Source organism: Piliocolobus tephrosceles, chromosome 14, assembly GCF_002776525.5.
Source record: "Piliocolobus tephrosceles isolate RC106 chromosome 14, ASM277652v3, whole genome shotgun sequence".
NCBI classification, from domain to species: Eukaryota; Metazoa; Chordata; class Mammalia; order Primates; family Cercopithecidae; genus Piliocolobus; species Piliocolobus tephrosceles.
In genome coordinates, this window is record NC_045447.1 from 107,721,054 (window position 1) to 107,732,432 (window position 11,379).

An 11,379-nucleotide genomic window follows, 5' to 3' on the forward strand; every position below is an offset into this window, starting at 1 on the left:
TCATCGCATGTGATTCTCAGTGTGGGAATTATCGTAGCCTGTCTTTAAAAAAAAACTTCATTCTCATTTTCACACTGAGAATTGCTGCTTATCAGCATCAAAATGACAGGAAAGAGCACTCATGTTCTGTGCTGTGAACAAGGGGAGTTTTAGGAAACTGGTCAAAGGAAATGAGGAGTACTCAGAGCACAGCAACAAAATCTGAGACACACACGTCACTCCCTGCTGGGCAGGGTAATTTTGCACTGATGGCAGGGTGTTGGGGAAGGGAAGAGGCCGTCAGCCGGACCGGTGCACACTGTGAACATTTCGCTGAAACACACCCTGTTGGCACTTAAGAAGCATTTGCCCCTTTCGAAGACATTTGGACTTAAGAAGGCAGAGTTGCAGGAAAACTTAACGGGGGCCACACCGCAGGGGAAGGCGGTGGATTGCAAGTCTCAAGCCCAGGGTTCTTCCCTCCTCGCTCCAGTTGTGGGAAAAAGTCATTTCCTAACTCCTGTCCAATATCCTCATGAGTTCTCCATTTTGTCCCAACTTTAAACCTGAATGGTCCAGCGAGCAATTCTATAAAATGCCTCCACAGTGGCCACTGGGAGGGGAGTGACCTCCATGCAGTGACTGCGTGTCTGGGTGTTCCCAGGCCTTCTGTCCCGTGAGACAGAGCTGCCTTCTTACATGCAGCCCTCTTCCGCTGTGCACCTCTACCTCGATCTTAGCTGAGATCAACGGAGAGCAATTCAAGCAAAATCATAGTAAACTTACCAAAACAAAACAAAAAACAACCACTTTGGAGACCTTTCTGAGGACTTGAGCTTTTATCATGGGGCAAACATAAATGATTTTCAACCAGTAACTTCATCTAAGAGGGCTGTTGAGGCAAAATATCACGCTCAGGCACTGAAGAAGGGCAGAATTCTTGGTTGCTTCCTCCCTTGTCAAGTCAGTGAGCCGATGCTTTCTCAAGATTCTCAAACACGACTTTGATACAGGATTTCAATGAGTCTTTTTCTGAGCCACTGATACAAAAAGCATACTGTGGAACAGTGCCTTGTCTCAATTCTGCAATCGCTTCTGTATGTTTGAAGTCCCAGACCCCAGGAGGAGAGACAATCAAATTAGCCAAAGGTAATTTGTGAAGACTGGCCATGGGAGGTGGTGGCTAAAAGCCCTCTGGCCCCTGCTCTCTGAGCATGCCCACACAATGTCCTGGGCCGCACTGACTGCTGAGAAAGAACATCTCAGGGCTTGGATCCCCTGTTCAGAGGACACATGCTCTTCCACCCAGTCATGGAAGAGTAGAGGAATGGCGGCTCCATGCTGTGTCCTGCAGAGCTCTCAGTCTCTGCACTTAAGGCTCCATGTCAGCCTGGGATGTGAAGGCTCTTCAGTGTCATCACGTGGAGACAGACAATAGGAATCCTGCAAATGAGCAGAAAGGATCTGATGATGAAAGTTTCTTCTCAAGCTATCACAAACTCAAGTCAGTGAGTTGCTTACTAGTTTTGTTTTGTTTTTTTTCCTTAGAGTCTCGCTCCTACCTTGAAATGCAGTGGTGTGATCTTCTCTCACTGCAGCCTCCGCCTCCCGGGTTCACTCAATTCTCCTGCCTCAGCCTCCCGAATAGCTGGGACTACAAGTGCGCGCCACCACGCCCAGCTAATTTTTGTATTTTTGGTGGAGATGGAATTGCACCATGTTGGCCAGGCTGGTCTCGAACTCCTGACCTCAGGTGATCCACCCACCTCGGCCTCCCAAAGTGCTGGGATTACAGGTGTGAGCCACCGCGCCCGGTCAGACGCGGTCGTTTCTAGGAGGGACGGTCTTGGCGGTTCCAAGGAGAAGGCGTCGCCTGGTCCCAGGAAGCGCCCAGGCGCCGCGTCCCTCCTCCATTTCCCCATCTCCTGCGGGCCCCTCCAGGGCGGGCGCCAGGTGCGCACGAGCCTCGAGGCGGGCGGGGTTCCACTGCGCAGCCGGCCGCCCTCAACCGCTCGCTGCCAGCATCGGTTGCCGGTGGTTCGGGTCAGGGAGACGGCGCAGCGCGAGCAGAAAGGGCGGTTACCCAACGGCCTTCGCTCTCATGGCGTCCTCCATGGTGTTACCTAAAAATAAAGTTATTAGTGATTAGAAGGTTATCGCCTCCTGGTCATGCTTCCGCTGGTCACCACTGTCTGCGGGGCGACCCCATCCTTGTGGCCAGAGCAGGCCTGTGGCTGCGCTCAAGGTGGGAGCGTTCCTTAGCGGGGGCTCTGCGGGACGCCCAGGCCCTGCTCCTTTCCCATGCTCGCCTGGCCTTGAAGTGAAGGGGGAAATTTAGCAGTACAGTGGGAACCCCAGTTTGTCTCGGCGGTGCCGCTCACATTCCAAACAATGCAAAAGCTTGAGGAAAACCTCAGCAGTTGAAACGTGTTGCAGTTCAGCAAAGAAGTAGCTCCTGTGCTGGTAAAATCAGTGAAGTTCTCGCGGACGACCTCATTTGAGTGAGTTGCCAAGCTTGTTGACTTAATCAGAATGATCAGCCAGCAATGCGTGTTTCAATACGCTCATTTGCCAATGATATGAGCAGCTGCAAAGTGGAAGAACAGGCCTTTAGTCATAGTCTGTTCACTTGGTAGCAGCACAAGTTGGTTGTGGATGCAAGAGTGTGGCCAAAGTCAAGAAAAGCTTCTATGAGAATCGCTTACTTATGTGGAATTTACAATAACAAGTAGTGTATATCATTATTTGTAAATTGTAGACTACACATGTATTATATCTAAAATTTACTGCACACACGTGTGTGTCTTCTTGGGCAGTTGGGTCAGTGTGTGTACTTGAAAATGTGAGAGATTTGTTTTGCATTTTGGGGGTTGTGAGATTTGTGGGGGTGGTTGTGTGTATGTGAAAATGTGTTTATATGAATTCTTAGTTTGGAATTTGATATGTATTTAATTGGTGAGAATCTAATATGGATTCACCTGTGTGGGTTGGTGGTGTCTGTGTGGAGATTGCGGATTAAAGAAGGTCATAATTGGGCTGGGCACGGTGGCTCATGCCTGTAATCCCAGCACTTTGGGAGGCTGAGGTGGGCAGATCACTTGAGGTCAGGAGTTCAAGACCAGCCTGGCCAACTTGGCGAAACTCTGTCTGTACTAAAAATACAAAAATTAGCCAGGCGTGGTGGTGCGCACTTGTAGTTTCAGCTACTCAGGAGGCTGAGGCGGGAGAATTGCTTGAACCCGGGAGGTGCAGGCTGCAGTGAGAGGAGATCACGCCACTGCACTTTGAGGTGGGAGCGAGACTCCATCTCAAAAAAAAAGAAAAGAAAAGAAAAAAGAAAAGCAAAGAAGGTCATTCTTAACTATTCATAACTGCTTTTGTGAGAGTGTGTAAGAGTGAGTGTCTATATTTGGAGGATATGAGGTGTAATATATGTATACAAGAAGAATTAGGGTTAGATATTTGCGATTTGGGTTGTGAAGATGTATTTTCCATGTGTTTTCTCAGATGAATGTTGGGGGTTTGTATTTGTCTAATGTTTGGCAGATTTGGAAGAATTACCTTGTTGTGCATATGGGCAATAATAGAGAAAGTGCTTGTGTCTATTTCTGTGGATGTACACTGTGGTTTACATATTTGGGGAATGTAGGAAGACCATTTGTGTGCTCAGAATATGTTGCATGGTTGTGTGTGTTTCCTTTCAGGATTTTCAGGGGTTGCGTATGGCTATTTCAGTGTGTGAGGGCAGATCCATGACTGCTGGGGGACTGGTAGAATGAATGTGTGCAGTTGTGAGGTGGAGTTTGTATGATTCTGTGTCTTGGAAAATGGAGGAGTTATTTCTGTGTGAGCATTTGTAAGTGTGATTACGTATGTGCAGGTATTGTGGGACTGTATGTGTATTTGGGGATATGAGGTGGCATGTTTGCATATTTGTGGCGTGTTAGTTAATCGCAGATATATTTAGGGCACATAGGGAACTACATGAGTATTGAGTGTGTGTGTGTGTTCAAGGGCATGGCAGTTTAGATGAATGTTTTGTGGAGCTATGTGCTTGTATTTTTCAGTAAGTGGTTATTAGGGTTATATATTCTGGGAATGTAGTATGTGTGTGTCTGATAGAGAGATGGGGTTCTGTGTTTACACAGGAGAGTGAGATAACTGAATTTATATGTATTACAGGTATGTGATATGGTTATTTGTTAGTACTTGGCGATGTGAGAGACACTTCCCTTGTTTACAAAGCCGTGCCCAGCTGGTTTGTGCAAGTGGAGAACATGGTGGACCAGCTCCTAAGGAACAATGACCTGTGCTACCGGTGAGCAGTAAGATGTGTTTCTTCATAGTGTCTTTTGTCATGTGGTTAGTGTGGCTAACACTTCCCCCAAGTTACAATTTTAATAGCCATCTTTTATTGTGTATTATAATACACCATGTTGGCCAGGCTGGTCTCGAGCTCCTGATCTCCAGTGATCCGCCTGCTTCAGACTCCCAAAGTGCTGGAATTACAGGTGTGAGCCACTGTGCCTGGCCTTCTTTAGGTAATTTGAAACAGTTTATAACAAAAATTTTAAAATAGACTACAACGAAGTAGAAGACAGACTGCCACATAGAAAGTAGAATGAAGTTAAAATTCTGGGCTAACATAATTATGCTGGCTAAACATCACTAGAAGCGGCAAGTTATAACAGAGAATGTAGATTCTGAAGTCAAACACATTTGTTCACCCCTTCCTGACTGTATACTGTTGAACAAGTTGCTTAATTTCTGAGATGTAACATCCTCCTCCACAAAATGATGTAACAATTATGTTGTAGAGTGTTGTGAGAATTAAATAAAATGACATTATGTATATTCTGGATGATACTTAATAAATCTATTTTCTTTCCCTTAAGCTGTTAGTTGAGACAAAAGGGAGACAGAATTATGCAAATTTTGTTGTTGAATATAAGGCTTTGTTTCTGAGATTCTCGAAAGTGTGGACCATCAGCATCAGCATCATCTGGGAAGCAGTTAAAAATGCAAATTGTCATCCTGGTGCAGTGGCTCACGCCTGTAATCCCAGCACTTTGGGAAGCGAGGCGGGCGTATCACGAGGTCAGGAGTTTGAGACCAACCTGGCCAACATGGTGAAACCCTGTCTCTACTAACAATATGAAAATCAGCTAGGCGTGGTGGCGGGCACCTGTAATCCCAGCTACTCGGGAGGCTGAGGCAGGAGAATCGCTTGAACCTGGGAGGCGGAGGTTGCAGTGAGCCAAGATTGTGCCACTGCACTCCAGCCTGGGTGACAGAGAGAGACTACATCTCTTAAAAAAAAAAAAAAAAAAAAAATAGAGCTAGGGTTTCACTATGTTGGCAAGGCCGGTCTTGAACTTCTGACCTCAAGCGATCTGCTCCCGCTTGGCCTCCCAAAGTGCTGGGATTACAGGGGTGAGCCACTGCGCCTGGCAATAGATTTTAGTTTTAAGGTGAAGTTCTGGCCGGGCGCGGTGAACTCCGTCTCAAAAAAAAAAAAAAAAAAAAAAAGATAAAGTTCTTTTTGTTTGTTTGTTTGTTTTTTTGAGATGGTTATGGCTCTGTCACCCATGCTAGAGTGCAGTGGCGTGATCTCGGCTCTCTGCAACCTCTGCCTCCTGGGTTCAAGCGATTCTCCTGCCTCAGCCTCCCGAGTAGCTGGGACTATAGGCACATGCCACCATGGCTGGCTAATTTTTTGTATTTTTAGTAGAGATGGTGTTTCACCGTGTTAGCCAGGATGGTCTCGATCTCCTCACCTCATGATCTGCCTGCCTCAGCCTCCCAGAGTGCTGGGATTACATACAGGCATGAGCCACTGTACCCGGCCAGAATAAAGTGATTTTTTTTCCAAAAAAAAAAATTTATTTTGGACCTTTAAAATTAGGCCACAGTATTAAAAAACAAAACAAAAAAAAGTCCACACTCTTATATTCAGCAAATGCATACTAAAATATTCCATTTTTGTAGGATAAAGGCCAAGAAAACTTTACATATGCTACAAGTTTATTACATGTATTTACATGGCTCTTTTTTCCCTAGTTACTTAAAACTTTCACATTATACATCTCTCAAAAGCAAGCTTCCTTTCCCCAAGGCAAGCTTTGCGGAAATGATACGGTCACATTACTATCAGAATAGCTTAGGCAGTGCCGTAATATAAAAATGTTTTGTTTTGTTTTTGAGACGGAGTCTCGCTGTGTTGCCTGGGCTGGAGTGCAGTAGCACAATCTTGGCTCACTGCAACCTCCACCTCCTGGGTTCAAGCAATTCTCCTCCCTCAGCCTCCTGAGTAAGCTGGTATTACAGGCATGTGCCACCATGCCTGACTAATTTTTGTATTTTTAATAGAGGTGGGGTTTCATCATGTTGGTCAGGCTGGTCTCGAACTCCTGACCTTGGATCCACCTGCCTTGGCCTCCTAAAGTGCTGCAATTACAGGTGTGAGCCACCATGCCCAGCCATAAAAATGTATTTTGTAAGCTATTGAGTGACCATTAAATGATATTTTTTTAAAAATGGTATTGGGCTGGGCACAGTGGCTCACGCCTGTAATCCCAGCATTTTGGGAGGCCGAGGCAGGTGGATCACGAGGTCAGGAGATCGAGACCATCCTGGCTAACACGATGAAACCCCGTCTGTACTAAAAATACAAAAAATTAGCCGGGTGTGGTGACGGCTAATTTTTTAGTAGTCCCAGCTACCTGGGAGGCTGAGGCAGGAGAATGGCATGAACCTGGGAGACGGAACTTGCAGTGAGCAGAGATCGTGCCACTGCGCTCCAGCCTGGGTGACAGAGCGAGACTCCGTCTCAAAAAAAAAAAAAACAAAAAACAAACAAACAAAAAAAACCAATGGTTTTGGTGTATTTGTTGGCAGACACCTATCCACTACGTTTAGAGAAAGGGCCGTTGGGGTGTACTCTGCCTCGTTCTAATAAACTCCAAGTGCCCTTTCCAGTTTCACCACTGTACAATTTACTAAAATGCAACTATTAGGAAAACTTCACATTTTCTTTTGGCAGTGCATCAGGTTGTTGGCATATTACTGGTTTGAGTGCTTCTAGTATACTGAACTTTCAGAAGTTTACCTACTTCTCAATCCTGTGTCTTAGCTAGATGTTTACAATCTGATTCACTTTCAGCAATCTACTATCCATGAATAATAATCTTATATTACTACTTTCCTCCAACATTCAATAGAAAAAGTTGATTCCCTTGCCAGTCCCCAAATCTAAACTTGAATGGTTTCACTTAAAAGTTACTCATTTGAGGCTGGGTGTAGCGGCTCATGCCTGTAATCCTAGCACTCTGGGAGGCCAAGGCAGTTGGATCACTTGAGGTCAGGAGTTTGAGACCAGTCTGGCCAACATGGTGAAACCCCGTCTCTACAAAAAATATAAAAATTAGCTGGGCGTAGTGATGCATGCCTTTAATCCCAGCTACTCCGGAGGCTGAGGCAGGAGAATCGCTTGAAACCAGGAGGCAGAGGTTGCAGTGAGCCGAGATTGCACCACTGCACTTCTGCCTGGGTGACAGAGCAAGACTCTGTCTCAAAAAAAAAAAAAAAACAACTCATTTGAGAACACTTAATAGTTAATACAATTATTAATTTAGTACTTTAAGTTGCACTGATGCTATCATTACATCACAGTGCACCCAACACATAAAACAAATGAGATGAAGTCAATTATATTTTTTACAATAATTAACAGTTCTACACAAATACATTAATCCCTTGGTGAATTTGTTTTAGACCAGTTGACAACTATCTGTAAACATAGCTAAATGTAAACATTAGTCCTTTATCTTATTTTGTACCTGTACTTTAAGTAAGGTTTTGAGTTACAATGTCATTATTTCCTTATCAGAAGAATTAAAGGAAATAGCTTGGTGGTTTGGGAAGAACACTTGGTGATGGAGGCTCGCTACGTTTGACTCTGGCAAAGTTCTGATTAGCTTGAGATTTAAAAAGTAATCTGGGACCTGAAAAGTTTGGAGTTCCCATTTTGATTATTTGGAAAATTTTTGTTCTTTCCCCCATCTTGCATGGCCTGCCCTACAGCTGCTGCTGAGTTATGTCCCTGTCTTCTTTCTTTTTTCTTATGAAGAATCTTCGTCAGGGGATTCTGACTCTCGGTCTATTAAGCTGTTCTTGATTCTACTAACATTTCTAGATTGAGGGGCTGAAATGTTACACCTCTCTCTACCACCCGTCTTCAGCTTCTTTGTTACCTGTCCTCTTTCGTAGTGTCAGGACAACAGGTGTTGCTTTCTGACAGATCCTTTCCTTTGTCTCAATACAGAAGTTTTCATGGGCTGAGCTGCTGAGTTCAGCCTGGGAACTGAGGCCAACACTGGAGTCTCCTCAGCACACAAGTTGGAAAGAAGTCCTAGTGACTTAAAGCTCAGAAGCATAAGTGGCAGGGCTCCCTCTGGATGTGGAATTCTCTGTCCCTTTCCCGGGAGGGAACAAAGCCCACAAGCACCAGTGAGTGAACTGCTGACCACCCCCGCAATTTAAAAAATACCCTTTTTTCTCTTATCTTTGCAAAAATAACATGGCATAATATTTATTCCTAGCATCCAGCTACCTAGAGATACCACTTTCCTGTCTCTGCCCATCCGTATTATGTCTCCCTGTTTTCTTTTGAAGCCAGCCAAAATCTGTTTTGTAAACTGCTTTCTCCCCACTCAATATATAGTGGGCTTTTTTTTTTTTTTTTTTTTGAGACGGAGCCTCCCTCTGTTGCCCAGGCTGGAGTGCAGTGGCATGATCTCAGCTCACTGCAACCTCTGCCTCCAGAGTTCAAGCAATTCTCCCCCCTCAGCTTCCCAAGTAGCTAGGACTACAGGGACAGGCCACCTCGCCCGGCTAATTTTTGTATCTTTAGTACAGACAGGCTTTCATCATATTGGCCAGGCTGGTGTCGAACTCCTGACCTCAAGTGATCCACCTGCCTCGGCCTCCCAAAATGCTGGGATTATAAGCGTGAGCCACCGTGCCTGGCCTATAGTGAGCATTTTCTGTCAATCATATATATTCTCCCATAAAATTACTTTAAATATGTGCAATAAATACTACTAAAAGGCTGGGTGTGGTGGCCCATGCCTACATTCCCAGCACTTCAGGAGACCGAGGTGCAAGGATGGCTTGAGCCCAGGAGTTCATGACCAGCCTGGGCAACACAGAGAGACCCCCGTCTCCCCCCCACCACACACACAAATTTAGCCAGGGGTGGTGGTATGAATCTGTAATCCCAGCTACTCAGGAAGCTGAGGCAGGAGGATTGATCCCAGGAATTGGAGACTGTAGTGAGTCATGATTATGCCACTGTACTGCATTCTGGACAAAGAGTGAGACCCTGTCTAAAAAAAAAAATTCTGGCCAGGCGCGGTGGCTCATGCTTGTAATCCCAGCACTTTGGGAGGCTGAGGCTGGCGGATCACGAAGTCAGGAGTTTGAGACCAGCCTGGCCAACACAGTGAAACTTTGTCTCTACTAAAAATACAAAAAATAGCTGGGCGTAGTGGTGGGCGCCTGTAATCCCAGCTACTTCAGAGGCTGAGGTAGGAAAATCACTTGAAGCCAGGAGGCAGGGGTTGCAGTGAGCCAAGATCGCACCACTGCACTCCAGCCTCGTGACAGAGCTAGACTCTGTCTCAAAAAACAAAGTTTTACCAAACAAAATTCCATGATTTAGAATCAGTCACCTATTGTTAGTTATTTATGTAGCTTCCAGCTTCCAATTTTTCTACCACAAATAGCCTTGCTAAACATCCCTAAAAATTATATGCATACATCCTGGATTGTTTTTCATTTGAATACATTTCTAGATGTGAATTAATGAGACCAAACGTAGGTAAGAAATGGAAAGGTTTGAGGGGGCCCAGGGGTGCTGACAGCAGCACCACAACAGCACGGTGACAACACAGTGGTGGAGGCCTCAGCAGCGCCTCCTCCTTTCTTCATTTACTGCATTGCTTCCTCCCTCTTCTCCCCAGTAATTATTAGTCAGAACTTCCCAGAATAAAGCTGGGGCTCTGATTTTACCTGGACAAACAGTGCCAGAGGCTTCCCCTGAAGGAAAGACAGAACCTGGCAGAGAGACGCAGGTGAGGGTGGGAGCACCAGAGGGGAAGGGGCACAGGTGGAGCCGGGATCCAGATTACGGATGGATGCCCCTCCCAGGTAGCACCCAGGTCCAGCCCTTCCCCTCCCATGCATGGGAGTGGCAGGAGGTTGTGACAGTGGCCCTGACAACAGGTGGCCAACTGTCCTTTATGCCATTGACCATAGAGTGCTGCAGTCTCTGTCTTCCTTGTTTCTCCTCACCCTCTCTTGCCCCACACCTTTGGCTCTCCTCCCTTCCCTCTTCACCAGGCCCAGGTGAGTGGGATGAGCCCAGCCTTCGCAAAGCAAAGGCCTCGGGCTGCGGAGCCGCTGCACACCACAGGCATCTAGCTATAGGAGTGCCCAGGTTGCAGCTTGGGACCAGCCCTTGGAGGAAAAGGTCTAACTCAGTGCTCTTTACCTGCACACTGTAATGGGGTGACTGGTTTCTTTTCGTGGTGTTTTTCTTTCTGACGGAAGAGGTCCCGGATATCAGAAAGAACTTCTTTTTTTTTTTTTTCCAGAGACAGAGTCTTGCTCTGTCACCCAGGCTGGAGTGCAGTGGCGCGATCTCAGCTCACTGCAAATCCACCTTCCGGGATCAAGCGATTCTTATGCCTTAGCCTCCCAAGTAGCTGGGACTAGAGGTGTGTGCCATCACGCCCGGCTGATTTTTGTATTTTTTGTGGAGACAGGGTTTCACCATGTTGGCCAGGCTGGTCTCAAACCCCTGGCCTCAAGTGATCCGCCCGCCTTAGCCTCCAAAGTGCTGGGATTACAGGCGCGAGCCATTGCTCCAGGCCAGAAAGAAGTTCTTGGTGGCACAAGACATCAAAATCAGCTGGCAGCCAGTTCCCCTATCCTTGCCTTCTGTTTCACTGGTTGTTCAGGGAGTGAAGAGATGAAGCTTTAAGTGCAAGTATGATGCAGGTTACTCACTCACCTGCCATTTTGTCATGGTTTTTCCGTATTCACTTTCCCTAAGTCTGATTCTCCTGTTTATATCCTTCACTGCTGTATAAACTTCTCCAGTGCAAGGCACCAGCTCTTACATTTCTTAATGTTGTTTCCTAGATAGATAGATAGATGGATACCTATAGATATATATAATATAAATAATATATGATACATATTTGTATATATTGAACATGTATTTTTTAATATATGACATGCCCACTTGTATACTATTGCTTGAGCAAGAGAAATAGCTAGTAGTAAAACAACAGTGGTCCTGTGTGACAGTCAGCTGCCTCGCCTGCTCACTGCCAC

At 45.9% G+C, this 11,379-nt stretch overlaps 1 pseudogene; it reads right to left on the minus strand.

Moving 5' to 3' along the window:
* Positions 1 to 2,124: 2,124 nt before the first annotated feature.
* On the minus strand, positions 2,125 to 11,068 carry LOC111523295 (annotated as a pseudogene).
* Between the last annotated feature and the right edge of the window lie 311 nt (positions 11,069 to 11,379).